The sequence below is a fragment of the Athene noctua genome, chromosome Z (assembly GCF_965140245.1).
Source record: "Athene noctua chromosome Z, bAthNoc1.hap1.1, whole genome shotgun sequence".
In the NCBI taxonomy this organism is placed as follows: domain Eukaryota; kingdom Metazoa; phylum Chordata; class Aves; order Strigiformes; family Strigidae; genus Athene; species Athene noctua.
Window position 1 is genome coordinate 42993424 of NC_134077.1, and position 13977 is coordinate 43007400.

Below are 13977 nucleotides of genomic sequence, written 5' to 3' on the forward strand. Positions count from 1 at the left end.
GCTTGAGTTAGATTTGGTCGAATTATTTGGGTAAAAGGAATGAATGGTCAGCACAGGAAAAAGATTTATACCTGCTAGAAGGATTGTACACAGCTCCTTCTGGGCAACTGGTAGTACCAGAATGGGTTCGTGGGAGAATCCCCTGCTTTCTCTGTGCTCCTATGCTCCTACCTTTAGTAATTTCATCAAGCTTGGGTATTAGCAGAGTGCGTAGATTGTCGATGTAAGTGGTATTATGCATTTGATAAGAGGAGGTCGAGGTGTGCAGAGTGCTGGGAAGAAGCGGTGTCGTTAGACCTCTCGGTCAAAAGACGGGAGTCAATAATTATTGTGTGGAAGAAGTCATAAGATACCGGAACTTTGGGAAGTGAAGGAGGAAGAGTGGGAGAAGGTTAAAAGACAGTGTAGAAACTGCTATAAGTGGAGAGAAAGGATTTTGGGAAGAAGGGATAATAATGGGAAATAAGCAGGGAAAAATTGTAAAGAAAAGCCCATTGGATTGCATACTCACGAACTGGAAAGATATAGCGGGGAGAGGAAGCACGGAAAGCAAGAAAATCCTGATTAAATATTGTAATCAGTGGTGGCCACTTTACAAACTAGAAGAAGAAGCTAAATGGCCACTAAATGGGACCTTAGACTATAACACGCTTTTGCAATTGTTATTTTTACAGAGGGAAGGGAAGTAGGATGAGGTGTCTTATAACGCAGACAGGTTCTTTCCCCTCTGAAATCACCCGGGGTGGCAGAGGGACTGTGGACTAGTTCCACCGTAAGATCCTTTAGTGCTTGCCCTGGAAAAGATTATAAGGGAGCTACTAGCCAAAGTGAAAAGGCTTATTTTTGCAAACCTTTGAAATATAAACTGGGAAAGCAGTTAGGCATACACAAATTTCTGTGTATGCCTTACTCCACAAAAGCGCTCCTAGGAAGACACTTACTAGAACAATTAGGAGCAACCATTACCTTTAACAATGGAGAGATTACTCTGGAGGCAAATAACCAAGAACTTATACAAATCATGAGTTTGTCCCTAACTAGTATCCCCACAGGAGGAGAAATCAGTGAGGAAATTATCAATCAAGTGTATCCCGGAGTGTGGGCCACTGACACGCCTGGAAGGGCAAAGAATGCCTCACCCGTAGAGGTAAAACTTAAGGAAGGACAACAACTGGTAAGAATTAACCAATACCCTTTAAAAGGAAGATTGGGAAGGGATCCAGCCAGTTATAGAAAAATTTTTACAAATAGGATTAATAAATAGATCTCCACCCAGTGGTGGCAAACTCATGCACTTTGTAAACACAATTAACTCCTGAGCTAATCTGATTTACTGTTTTAGACCTCAAGGATGCTTTCTTTTGCCTCTGTCTCCTCGAAGCCAGTCAGAAAATATTTCCATTTGAATGGGAAAATCCTAGGAGTGGGCGGAAGACCCAGTTAACCTGGACGGTGCTGTCACAAGGATTTAAGAACAGACCCACTATATTCGGTAACCAGCTAGCAAAAGACCTTGAAACCCCAACTCCACCTGAAGAGGGAAAGCTGCTGCAGCATGTAGACGACATCCTAATTGCCACCAAGACAAAAGAGGCCTGTGTGACCTAGACAGTAAGCCTTTTAAAATTTTGGGGGACTTCAGGGCTACCGAGTATCCAAGAAAAAGGCCCAGGTGATGCAACGCGAAGTGATTTATCTGGGCTATGAAATCAGTGCTGGAAAAAGAACTTTAGGACAAGCCCGGAAGGAGGCGATCTGCCAGACTCCGAGGCCACAGACAGTGAAAGAACTGCAAACGTTCCTGGGAATGACTGGGTGGTGCAGACTACAGATTTATAATTATGGATTGCTTGTTAAACCTTTATATGCACTAACCGCCACTCAACAGAAAAATCTCCAATGGAATAAGGAGGCTATACCAGCCTTTGACCTGTTAAAAAGGCTCTGATGTCAGCTCCGGCCTTGGGACTCCCAGATGTAAGTAAGCCATTCTTTCTCTTTTCACACGAGAAACAGTGAATTGCATTGGGAATACTGGCACAAGACTTAGGCCCGTATTGTCGGGCAGTCACCTATTTCTCCAAGCAACTAGATGCCTACAAGCGGTTGCAGCAGTGATCTTAAACATACAAGAGGCACGAAAATTCACTTTAGGCCAGAAAATGACTGTATTTGTATCTCACACAGTGTCTGCAGTATTGGAAATTAAAGGGGGACATTGGCTTTCGCCCCAAAGGTTCTTAAAATATCAGACGGAATTAGTAGAACAAGGTGATGTGGAGATTGTAGTAACTAACATTATTAACCCAGCTTCTTTCGTAAGTGGAAATACAGGAGAACCAGTGCAACATGACTGCCTGGAGACCATCGAGGCAACATACTCAAGCCGCACAGATCTGAAGGATGCCCCTCTGGAAAATGCTGAGAACTGGTTTACAGATGGGAGAGGCTATGTTTTGAACGGCAGGAGGTAGACTGGGTATGCTGTTACTACCACCCAAGAAATACTGGAATCAGGACCACTGTCTGCGAATACCTCTGCACAAAAGGCAGAGATAATCGCACTGACTCGTGCTTTAGGACTAGCCCAAGGCAAGACAGTGAATATTTACACAGATTCGAAGTATGCCTTTGGGGTAGTCCACGCTCATGGAGCAATCTGGAAGGAAAGAGGACTGTTGAACTCACAAGCGAAACACATCAAACATGGAAAGGAAATTCTGGAGCTGCTAGAAGCTGTACAACTTCCAAGAAAAGTGGCAATCATGCATGTTAAGGCCCACCAAAAGGTGAACTCGGATTTGGAAAAAGGAAATGAACTGGCAGACAGAGAGGCAAAACAAGCAGCCAAAAGAGAGGTAAGAATAGAGGGAGTTATAGTTCCTGATGGGCAAATCATGCCAGAAGGTAAGCCTAATTATACTAAAGAGGATCAAAAGTTAATTACAGACCTGGAAGGATCATATAATGAAGAAGGTTGGGCCATCACTCCCCAAGGGAAGGCAGTAATTCCCTCTTGTTTAGCTAGACACCTGGTGCGAGAGGAACACAGGAAAGGGCACTGGGGAGCGGAGGCCCTATACTGATATTTAGTCAAGAGTATTAGAGCTAGAAATCTGTATACCATAGTAAGACAGGTGACTCAACAGTGTGACCTTTACCTCCAGACTAATCCTAAGAATACCCCCATTCTAGAAGTAGGCCAGATTGGAAAAGAAATGGACTGGGACAACAATGGCAAATTGATTTTTCAGAACTTCCAAGAAAAGGGGGGTATCAATATTTACTGGTATTAACGGATACCTTTTCAGGTTGGCCAGAAACATTCCCCATTAGATCTGCCAAAGCCCGGGAAGTGACAAAAATATTAGTACAAAAAATAATTCCACACTTTGGGGTCCCAGCGACTATATCCTCAGATAGAGGACCGCACTTTATCTCAAAAGTAGTTCAGCAAATCAGTTGCCGTCTGGGTATAGACTGGCAACTTCACACTCCTTATCGTCCCCAATCTAGTGGCCAAGTAAAAAAGATGAACCATTTGATTAAGCAGCAAATAGTGAAGCTTGGGCAGAAGTCAAACCTGACCTGGCTCCAGGCTCTCCCTCTGGCACTTTTGCACATATGAGCAAAACCGAGGGCCAGGGAAGGGTTGAGCCCTTTTGAAATGTTATATAGCAGACCTTACGTGGTACAGAAGGGAACATCGATGCAAATTGGGGAGGAAACTATGACTTCATACATAACAGCATTAAGTAAACAAGTCAATAAAATTAGGAAACGTGTATTTTGAACTCGGGGTAGAGGGTTAGATGGGCCTGTACATAACATTCAGCCTGGAGACTATGTGTATATTAAGTCTCTTACAGAAAAGACGTTGGAACCACAATGGGAAGGGCCGTTTCAAGTGCTACTCACAACGTTTACGGCCGTCAAGATTAAAGAATACTCAGCCTGGATTCATCACACCCGAGTAAAGAGGGCCCACAAATCCCCATAGAAGGTTACACAAACTCAGCTGGGAAGACTGCGCTTCTCACGATAAGTCTAATAATCTTCTTTCCCCAGATACCCGATCAAAGGTTCATTGAATGGCCATGGTCCCAAGTGTACATTAGGTATACTGGAAGCATGGGTATAACCAATATTAACTCAACCTTGACTTTAGCTACTGTAGTGATGCAGGGAACAGAGCTGTATATAAAAACTGAATGGAAAGACGTCAATGGAGTACCGCAATTATGGGGAACAGTAGGGCAAAAGATTAGAGTAGGGTGTCGAGTAATGAATGAAATCACCCATTGGTCAGTGAGTCAGATTACAGTGTCTGAGATCAAGGTATTAAATCCCAAATATATCGTGTCAAGTATTGGTCATATATGTGATCCAAAAGATTAGAATGCTGGTATAATTTTACTTTGACTCAACCTGCTGTTTCTGTGACATGTCTCTGGGCCAAGGATAAACTAGGGCGATCCTTTAAGTTTAACATGGTGACTACCCCAGTGACAACCACACCAATCACTGTAAATCTTACACCCAACATATACGAGGTCGGCCCGTATGTGATCAGACACATAGACCAACAGCAAGTGCTGATCAATCCAAAATGGTCTCTAAAAAGGTAGAACTACAGATGCAAGTTAATATTTCTAATATAGACCCACGTTGTTCCCCCTTCTTACAAACCTCAGACGAAGGATGGACAACTGGGCTAAGGAAAAAGGGAAATACCTACCGGAAAAGACCACAGAGGGACCTAACTGGAGTATTAGGAACCGAATTTGGTGTTAAATTCAATAGATTCAGAAGTAATCATGAACAAATTAGCAGCTACTACAAGGGATATATCAAAATTACAACAGCCATTGAGGTCTTCACTATCAGCATTAGGGGTACATCAATGGGCAATGTCAAAAGTAATGCCAGATTGGGAGCAAAAAGAAACAAAAGACCACACACTTATTGCTGAAACCCCGTGAGCGTTACAAGGTAATATCGCCATAGCTCTAAGTTGCATACAGGCCCAGTTATGGATGCAAACAGTAGCAGAATCTGTAATAAGGAAAGAAGAGGAGGGTGCACTTCCCACTGAAATTCGAAAAATAGTTTGGGATAGTGCCACAGAGACAAAGTTACAATCATGGTGGAATATGGTCAACTTCACCTATAGGCCTGACACACATACAGTAACAACTTTCATGTTAACAATATATGATGCAAAATTAATCACCATACACCCCATTGTAAGTCTTGGAGTCAATTACAACGGGACTCTACTGTACCCCTTTGAACATAAGACCTGGGCTATGAATACTGATAATAAATGGCAAGCAGTAGATCTCGAACCCTGTATCATGAAAGAACAACAGGGATTTATATGTGAAAGTAATACCTTAATAACCCAGGATACCTGCTTAGATACTGACCAAAAGATTTGCCACTTTGAAGCATGCCCCAACGTAGATTTGAGGACCATTATTGTCTATACCGGAAAGGGATGTGCATGTTTAAGGACACTGTGTGACACAATAATCATAGATGGGCGAGAGAAGAAATTGATACAGCATCTAAATTATTGTATTTGTAATTTCACCATCATCCTGGGGTGTGATTTCACTTATTCTGCCCCGGTGGTTACACATTCCCTCTTGAAAAGCAGCCTCATGGTAAAGGTACTTCCTGTCCCCATAGGGTTAAATGTCAGTCATATAGAAAGCCTATTAAAACACCCAGACTTACACCGGATACTGGAAGAAGTTAAGGAAAAAGGGCAAGAAACTTTACTCACAACCTCTCATGATGGGGAAAGGATAAAAAGGTCTTAAAGATGGTTGAGCAGAAAGGGAAACATAATTGCTGGGATACACTCTTTGGATGGTCGCCGAAAACTACTGGCATCTTAAACACAGCCCTTCACCCAGGGGTTGCTTTATTAATATCTGTAGCAATTTTGGTGATCCTTACTGTAGGTATATATGTATGGATCTGGAGACTTACAAAACGCTTGCAAGCCATATATGACGCTTTATATCACAATCCGAGCTTTAAGCAATTAACTAATTTGTAGGATAGTACTAACATATTATAGGGCAAGGGAAATAGATTAAGAAGTAGATAAATAAGTAGTAAAAGAATTTACTAAGAAGAAAAGGGGGGAATGAGACGGGGAGTCTAAACAATTTTAAATTGATGGTGCAAGGCCTGCACAAAAACAAGGGGAGGCGTATGGGACTGTTCAAAAAAGACATACCAGGTGCTGATAATGTTGCTAGGTGACTATCTCCTAGCCCCAAGAGAAGTTTCTTGTGGTCCTTGAAGCTGTATGTTCCAGCAACAAATCATCCTAGATTCTAGCACACACTGACCTGGTGGTTTGGCCAGGGCCCAGGGAAACAACTGAGACTGCACAGAACGACGAGGTGAAAAGTTCATCAGCGAGGAAGAGGAGATACTTCATCTATGCGACCCTCGCCCATAAATCTGCGACCACCGAACAAGGCCAAAGGAGCTCAATAGGCAGGCGCAAAGGGAGGAGACCTGATTACCATGAGAAGCGAGGGGAGGCGGGGGTAGACTATGTATATGTATAGGCGTTTTATGAATATGCACTATTCTGTAACATATAAGCCGGACGGGAGCTGCAAACGATGCACATGCTTGTGGTGGAGCGATCCCCCATGCGCCCAGCGCTGAATAAACATACCCACTTTATAACTCCACAGTTATAGAGTGATTTCTCTGCAAAACACTGCAATGTGTTGGGGACTTGCCCATGCCTACCGTGTCCTCTTTAATACCATTCACTGCCCTCAAGGGGGAGAAAGGAGCTGCAGGATCTGAGAATGAATTTACTTGAACTTACAGGTGCAGCAGCTTGGCCGGGGGGACAGGCAGAGCCAGTTTCAGTCGCCTCCACCAGCACAGCAGCTGAGCCAGAGAGCCAGCCAGTGCCAGTGTCAGTCGCCCCAATACAGAAAACAAAATATACCAGAAAGTCAGTTTGCAAAGTGGGGGATGGGGATGAGCCAGGCCCAGCACGGGAACAGGAGGAAGGTCCAGAGGTGATCATCCAATCTCTATCCCTGACTGAGTTGCGAGATATGCGGAGAGATTTTGGCCGCCTGGGAGGCGAGCAGATTTGCACGTGGCTGCTCCGATGCTGGGACAATGGAGCCAGTGTTACTGAAAACCGGGATAAAAACTTATTGACACCAATGTGATGTAGATAAGCAGACACTTCTTTATGAACAGCCGGGTGCACACGGGAGTGCTCTCACCAACAACACACACCAGGCACCAGAATCATACACCTCATATAGAACTTTACTCATACATATTCATTAAGTATTCATACATAAACATACCATCTCCAAGAAATCATTAACATATTCTCCTCCTAGTTCCAATTCTGAGCAGTAGAGGTTAGAAATGTCTAGAAATGGGTCTGGGGTGTAATGTGAGTAGGTGGTCCATGAGCCGGTGGTCGCGATCTGCCCCTGCCAGAATTACCTTTTGCTTAAGGACACAGTTTTCTTGGCAGGTACTTGCAAGCTGTTACGCTCACTTCCCTCAGTTCCCATTAATCCTGGACCTTGACAACTACTTGCATTCTTCTAGTCCTATGTATGTATTACAAATCAGTTTACAAACCATCTTGTGTTTTGTTACCTAGGTTCTAACTGTTCCTACTAAACAATAATGACCAATCCCTTCGGCCTTGGTATGGGACTGTACAGGGGATTTTAAAGCAGCAGTCAGTTGCTGGTGCAAAATGCAATAAATGTGAACAAATTATTTTACTACACTATTTCTTATGCTTTTATATTTCTATTAAATGACGCACAATTATTTCTACTTATTGGTAAATCAGTAAAACTAGTGCTTTTGAGATGGAGGGGAGAGAGGCCAAGCAACTGGGATCTTTGGCCAAGGAGGCTGGCATTGATAGGGAAATAGGGAAACAGACTCAAACCCTCAGCCTTTGGAGGCGACTCCTGCTCAGTGTAAGGGAGAGGCACCCCTACAAGGGTGATATCCTATGTCAGCTAAGCAAATGGACCAGCATTGAGAAAGGCATCCAGAATCTCAGGGAACTGGCTGCGTTTGATATGATCTGTGGTGATCTGAATGATGAGCAGTCACTCATGCACCCAGATCAGGCCCCTTGCACACACCTGATGTGGCGAAAGTTCCTGAAAAGTGCACCAGAAGCACACTCGAAAGCATTGGCAATAGTGTCCTTGTGGACAGACACACACACTCTAACAGTGGATGGAGTGGTTGGCAAGCTCCGGCAATATGAGGGAAATCTCCCCTCATCTCAACATTCTCTGGTTTCAGCTGTGAAGGAACTGACTCAGAGGGTCCAGAAAATGGAAGAGGACATGTCCTACATTCCACCTGCACGGGCTGATGTCTCAGCCATTAGAAGTAAATGTTTCCCCACCCAAGAGAAAGGCAGCAGAAGGCACACACCACGAGGCACCCTGTGGTTTTTCCTCCGCGAGCACGGAGAAAACATGAGGAGGTGGGATGGACAGCCCACTGCCGCCCTAGCTGCACGAGTAGAGCAGCTGAAAGGGAAGACCATCACAAAAGGGGAGTCTTCCTAGAAAAGCGCAGCTCCAGTGTCCAGTCAGAAATCCCCCAGGCAGAATAGAATGGCCAACGTTATGTCTGACCCTCTTGAGGGGACCAGTAATTCATTCTTACAAGAAGTGAGTGATGATGAGCAGGATTAGAGGGGCCCTGCCTCCAGCCAGGTGGAGGAAAGGGATAATCGGATTTACTGGACAGTGTGGTTCCGATGGCCTGGCACGTCAGACCCACAAGAATATAAGGCTTTGGTGGGCACTGGCGCACAGTGCACCCTGGTGTCATCTCAGGAGAGGGTACTTCAAAGACCCAAAAGGGTACCGGTGGGCTTTTGGTGTAGCTGCCCTGGAGGAGGTTGAACAGTTGTCCACCTCACCCGGCCTCTCAGAGGATCCCTCAGTGGTGGGGCAGCTTAAGGTTGAGGAGCAGCGAGTGCCGATTGCTACCGGGACGGTGCACCGGCAGCAGTACCGCACCAACCGAGGTTCCCTGGTCCCCATCCGTCAGCTGATCCGTCAACTAGAAAGCCAGAAGGTGATCAGCAAAACTCACTCACCCTTCAACAGTCCTCTATGGCCAGTGAGAAAGCCTAATGGTGAATGGAGGCTAACTGTGGACTGCCGTGGCCTGAATGAAGTTACGCCAGCAATGAGTGCTGCAGTGCCGGACATGCTCGAGCTCCAGTATGAACTGGAGTCGAAGGCAGCCGAGTGGTACACCATGACTGACATTGCTAACGCATTCTTCTCCATTCCGATAGCGCCAGAGTGCAGGCCACAGTTTGCGTTCACTTGGAGAGGCATCCAGTACACCTGGAATCGATTGCCCCAGGGGTGGAACCACAGCTCCACCACTTGCCATGGACTGGTCCCTACTGCACTGGAGAAAGGTGGGGCTCCAGAACACCTGCAGTACATTGATGACATCATTGTATGGGGGGACACAGCCAAGGAAGTCTTTGAGAAAGGGAAGAAGATAATTGAAATCCTCCTGAAGGCCGGCTTTGCCATTAAGCAAAAGAAAGTTAAGGGGCCTGCAAGGGAAATTCAATTCCTAGGAATAAAGTGGCAAGATGGGCGTCGCCACATCCCAGTGGAGGTGATAAACAAGATAACAGCCATGGCCCCATTAACCTCTAAAAAGGAGACTCAGTCTTTCCTGGGCGCTGTGGGGTTCTGGAGGATGCACATCCCGAACTACAGCCTGATTGTGAGCCCTCTCTACCACATAACCCGTAAGAAGAACGATTTTGAATGGGGCCCTGAGCAACAACAATCCTTTGAACAGATTAAGCATGAGATTGCCCAAGCAGTAGCCCTCAGGCCAGTCCGGGAAGGGCAGGAGGTTAAGAACATGCTCTACACCACCGAACTAACACAGGCAGTGCTTATAAACCGCAAAACAGCAACTAAGAAATGTGTCTTCTTTCTGTTTCCTGGGCAAATATTACAGCATTTTTCCTTTCAGGAAAAAGTTGGAAATTCCCCAAGCATTGCATCTTTCCCCATGGCTCACACCTTCAAATAGGCTCATAAGATCATAATTTCTGTATTTGGGCAAAAGGATTTCTCAACAGACATAAATACACTAGCTGGCATGGGTTTCATGCTCTCCAGGATCTATCTCTGGGCATCACTGAGTAGCATCATCATTCCACCCCCGTCACCGTTTGACAAGTTCTTGCAGCCACATGCTTTCAAGTTTATTATTTCATTTAGCTGTAGGCATCAAATATCTAGGAAAAAATCTGAGTGCTGCACAAGTCTTTAGATCTGACTGTTTGAGCTGACACAGGCAGGATGCAAGAACAACCACAAAACCACAGACAAAATGCAAAGAGTAGATTTATTTTCATTACCGTGCGAAGTGGAGGATCCCTGAAGCAGCACCCAGGCAGAGGCACACAAGCAGGAACACAGGCACATGGAGCTTGGTCCTGGCTAGAGGATCTCTGAAACTTCTGTTTTTGCCTGTATTTCAGGGATTTGCACAGGTGTAATTTACCACTACCTTTCCCAAAGCAGGGCAAGAATCTCAAGCATGTTCAATATAGTGTCTCTTAAGTCTATCACAGGCCTGTGTTACCTAAACACAGATGTTCTACTTGTCCAACACACAAGGCCAAACAACATTTAGTGTGATACATGTGATACATGTGTTTTTCAAAACCCCAGCTGCAAGTCACTTGAGCATTTACAATCCTCCTCACCAATCTTCCATTATTTCCCGACATTAACTGTCTATGAGTTTAAAAGTATATTATAATACGCAGTCACCACTGTGCATTTCTGTGGCCATTTTACAAGTTCGTGAGCGTAGCCTTTTCTGTTGTGCATTACAGACTTGTGCCTTGTGAGTGCTGGTCATTTAATAAGAATTCAGAGGAAAAGTTTGTGTGCTCCCCAGTTTGTAAGCACACAGCCAGTGCTGTGCACTCCAATTTATGCCAAGGAGCACAGACTAACTTAAATAGCTTTTACATACATATCAGAGTGACAGGAAATGTCAAGCAAACTTACCTCTATGTCTTGAGGAAGAATGACAAACTTAAGGCTTTTTGCCCAGCCCTCACTAGAAACATTGCCCCAAACCACCTGAGAAATCATCAGACAGAAAGCCAACCAAGCCTTGTCTTCACCAGGTGTTGGGGGAGGCAGCAGTCTGCCACCAGCCTGATTGAAGAAGAGTTTCGCCTTGGTAAGATTCCCTGTACCCTTGAAAAGGAGGAATGTCTGCTGAATAAACAACATAAGAGGTACAATGAAAAAGAAAGCAGAATGTAAGAGCTGCAGTCTCACACCTATTGAGGAGCAGATTAGAAGAGTACAGATTAACCAATAGCAATGCTATTGTTAAAAGACAACTATGTAACTAATCAAATGAGCACACGGTTTTGTAAAGCAGATATAAAAGAAGAGTTTGAAAAATAAAGATTATTAGATATTCTGACTGCAACATTCGTTTGTCGTGTCCGTCTCTACCGTGACAAATGGTGACCCCGATGTGATAATTTGAAGGCAACATAATTGCAACAAAGGGGCTGTAATAAGAATCCAATGTAATTTTGACACAGAATTCGAGAAATTCTTTGTGGGCTTCATGATGACTGCAGCAGAGATGGAGCCTGGTGAAGCTGAGAGCAGTGGGAATCTGCCTGGTCTGGACCTGAACTTCGACACCTAATAAGGTGAGCCACCGGGAGCAAAATTTTAGTTATGGGCCAACAAATAATGAAAGAGGAAGAAACAATATTGTCTACTTGGAAGGCCCTATTAAAAAGAAAAGGTTTAAAAAACACCAACTAAGGTTTAAAGAGAATGCTTATATGGAGTAAGATGCAAGGATATGAAGCTAGCACTGTTACTGCATTTAGTGTGAACAAATGGGAAGAATTAGGAAAGAAATTGCTTAAGTGTGCCTCTCAGGGTAATAAGAAGGCAACCGACCTCCTTACAACCTGGAGGTTGTTAAAAGAGACTTTAAAGGACTTTAAGGCAAAGAAAGAAAGCTCAGGGGAAACCCCTTGGGAGTCCACGGTCCGGGTCTCAGCAGCGACAAGTCAATGTATAGACCTAGCCGAGGGAGCCCATCCTAAACACAGACTGCGGTTGAGGGTGAGGGGATTGTATGAGGACTCTGATGAAGAAGCACAAGATGAGTTGTTTCCTCCACAAAGACCAAATGAGCAGAAACTCCCTCAGGCAGCCTCCCCTTCACCTCCCGTTGTGGAGCCCTCTGCTCCACCACCTCCCTCTGATGAGGAAAAAGCCCTGCGCACTTTGCTTATTTGGTGTAAAAGGAATGGGGTCCCTGCTGATGCACTGTCTGATTTTGATCTCGAAACATGGAAAGAAGCAGGGAGCGCCTTATCTGAGGCGGTCATAAGGAAGAATGCCATCGCTGCATCATCTTCAACTGCATGGCAACTGGTACATCAACCCATGAAAGAGTTAAAAAATGATGGGACTGCCACGGCAGCTGCAGCCAATGCCAAGTCACCTAGTGGATCTGATTCTCTGACGGATCCTACAGTTGTGGCTGAAACACCTCTAGAAAAGCCGCCAGCCCCTTCCACATGTCCACTACCTGCTGATAAGGACTGCATTTTTCTGTTATTAAAGAACTACAGAAAAGCATTAATGAGGATGGACTTAAAAACTGATTTAAAACAGGTATACTGGAGGTGATAGCTCACGGCTGTGCTTAGCGTTCGCGACCTCCCACCTGCAGGCACGGAGTTGGCAGCAGCAGCCCAGGGCCTCCCCAGCCCCCTCCACCGCAGGGCGGCCGTCTGCGGCCTCTGGCACCACGCTCTCGGCCCATGCCTGCCCCCCTGAACACGTAAAGTGGCAGTTTGTACAGCAGGTGCTGACACTGTGATGCACTGTCCCTTGTCTGTCAGCACCACATCGTCAACTGGCAATGGCTTTATATATTCTGAATGGGGTTTTGCTGTTTGTAGTAGTCATTTTATGTTGTGTGAGTAACAAGTGTAAGAGGCCTCTTCGTGTGGGTGTGTGATTGTTTTGTGTGTGTGAGACGCAGACCAGCTGCGGAGTTCGAGTGAACATTCCTTAGTGCAGAGCCCTAGTGTCTGCCTGCTGGGTCACTGGTGCTGCCTGTTTGTTCAGGCTCAGTGTTTTAAGTGTCACAAGTGAAGTATCTCCTCTAAGCAGGAGGCAGTAATTCTGTGTTAATTGTTGTCTTGAATTTCGGTGCATACTCTGTGGGGAGAGTGCACCTTTGTACTATCTGAATATTGTCAACTTACTTAAGTAGTGTTTTAAGGTAAAGTAGATGAAATAGGAAGCAGCCAGAGTGGGAGAATAGTCAAAAAGAGTCCCCTAGGCTGTATTTTAGCACACTGGAAGAAGATAAGGGGACCTCCAAGCACAAGTATAAATAAAAAGACATTGTTAAGGTCCCACTTGATGCAAAAGGACCTACAGGATGAGGATTGAGCACGCTACTAATCAGAAGATCTAGCAGCACTTTGAATGGATTAATTGTGCATGTGAGAATTATTGATGCTGATTTTACTGGACAAATTTGTGCTATGATTTTTACTCCTTACCCACCAGTAACCATTCCAAAAGGCACTTGCATTGCTCAGCTTGTACCTTTTTTGAGTTGTGTTTCTAAGACAGAATAAAGGTTGTGGCATAATGGAGAATTCAGCTCTACAGGACCTCCACAAGTGTTCTGGTCACAGACTGTTTCATCATCACGACCGCAGATGACCTGTACACTATCCAACAGAGGACAATCGCCAGCAACAGTAACACTTACCGGACTTCTGGACACAGGAGCTGATGTAACTGTTATAGCTCATTATTCCTGGCCATCCACCTGGCCAAGAGAAAATATGGAAATGGGAGT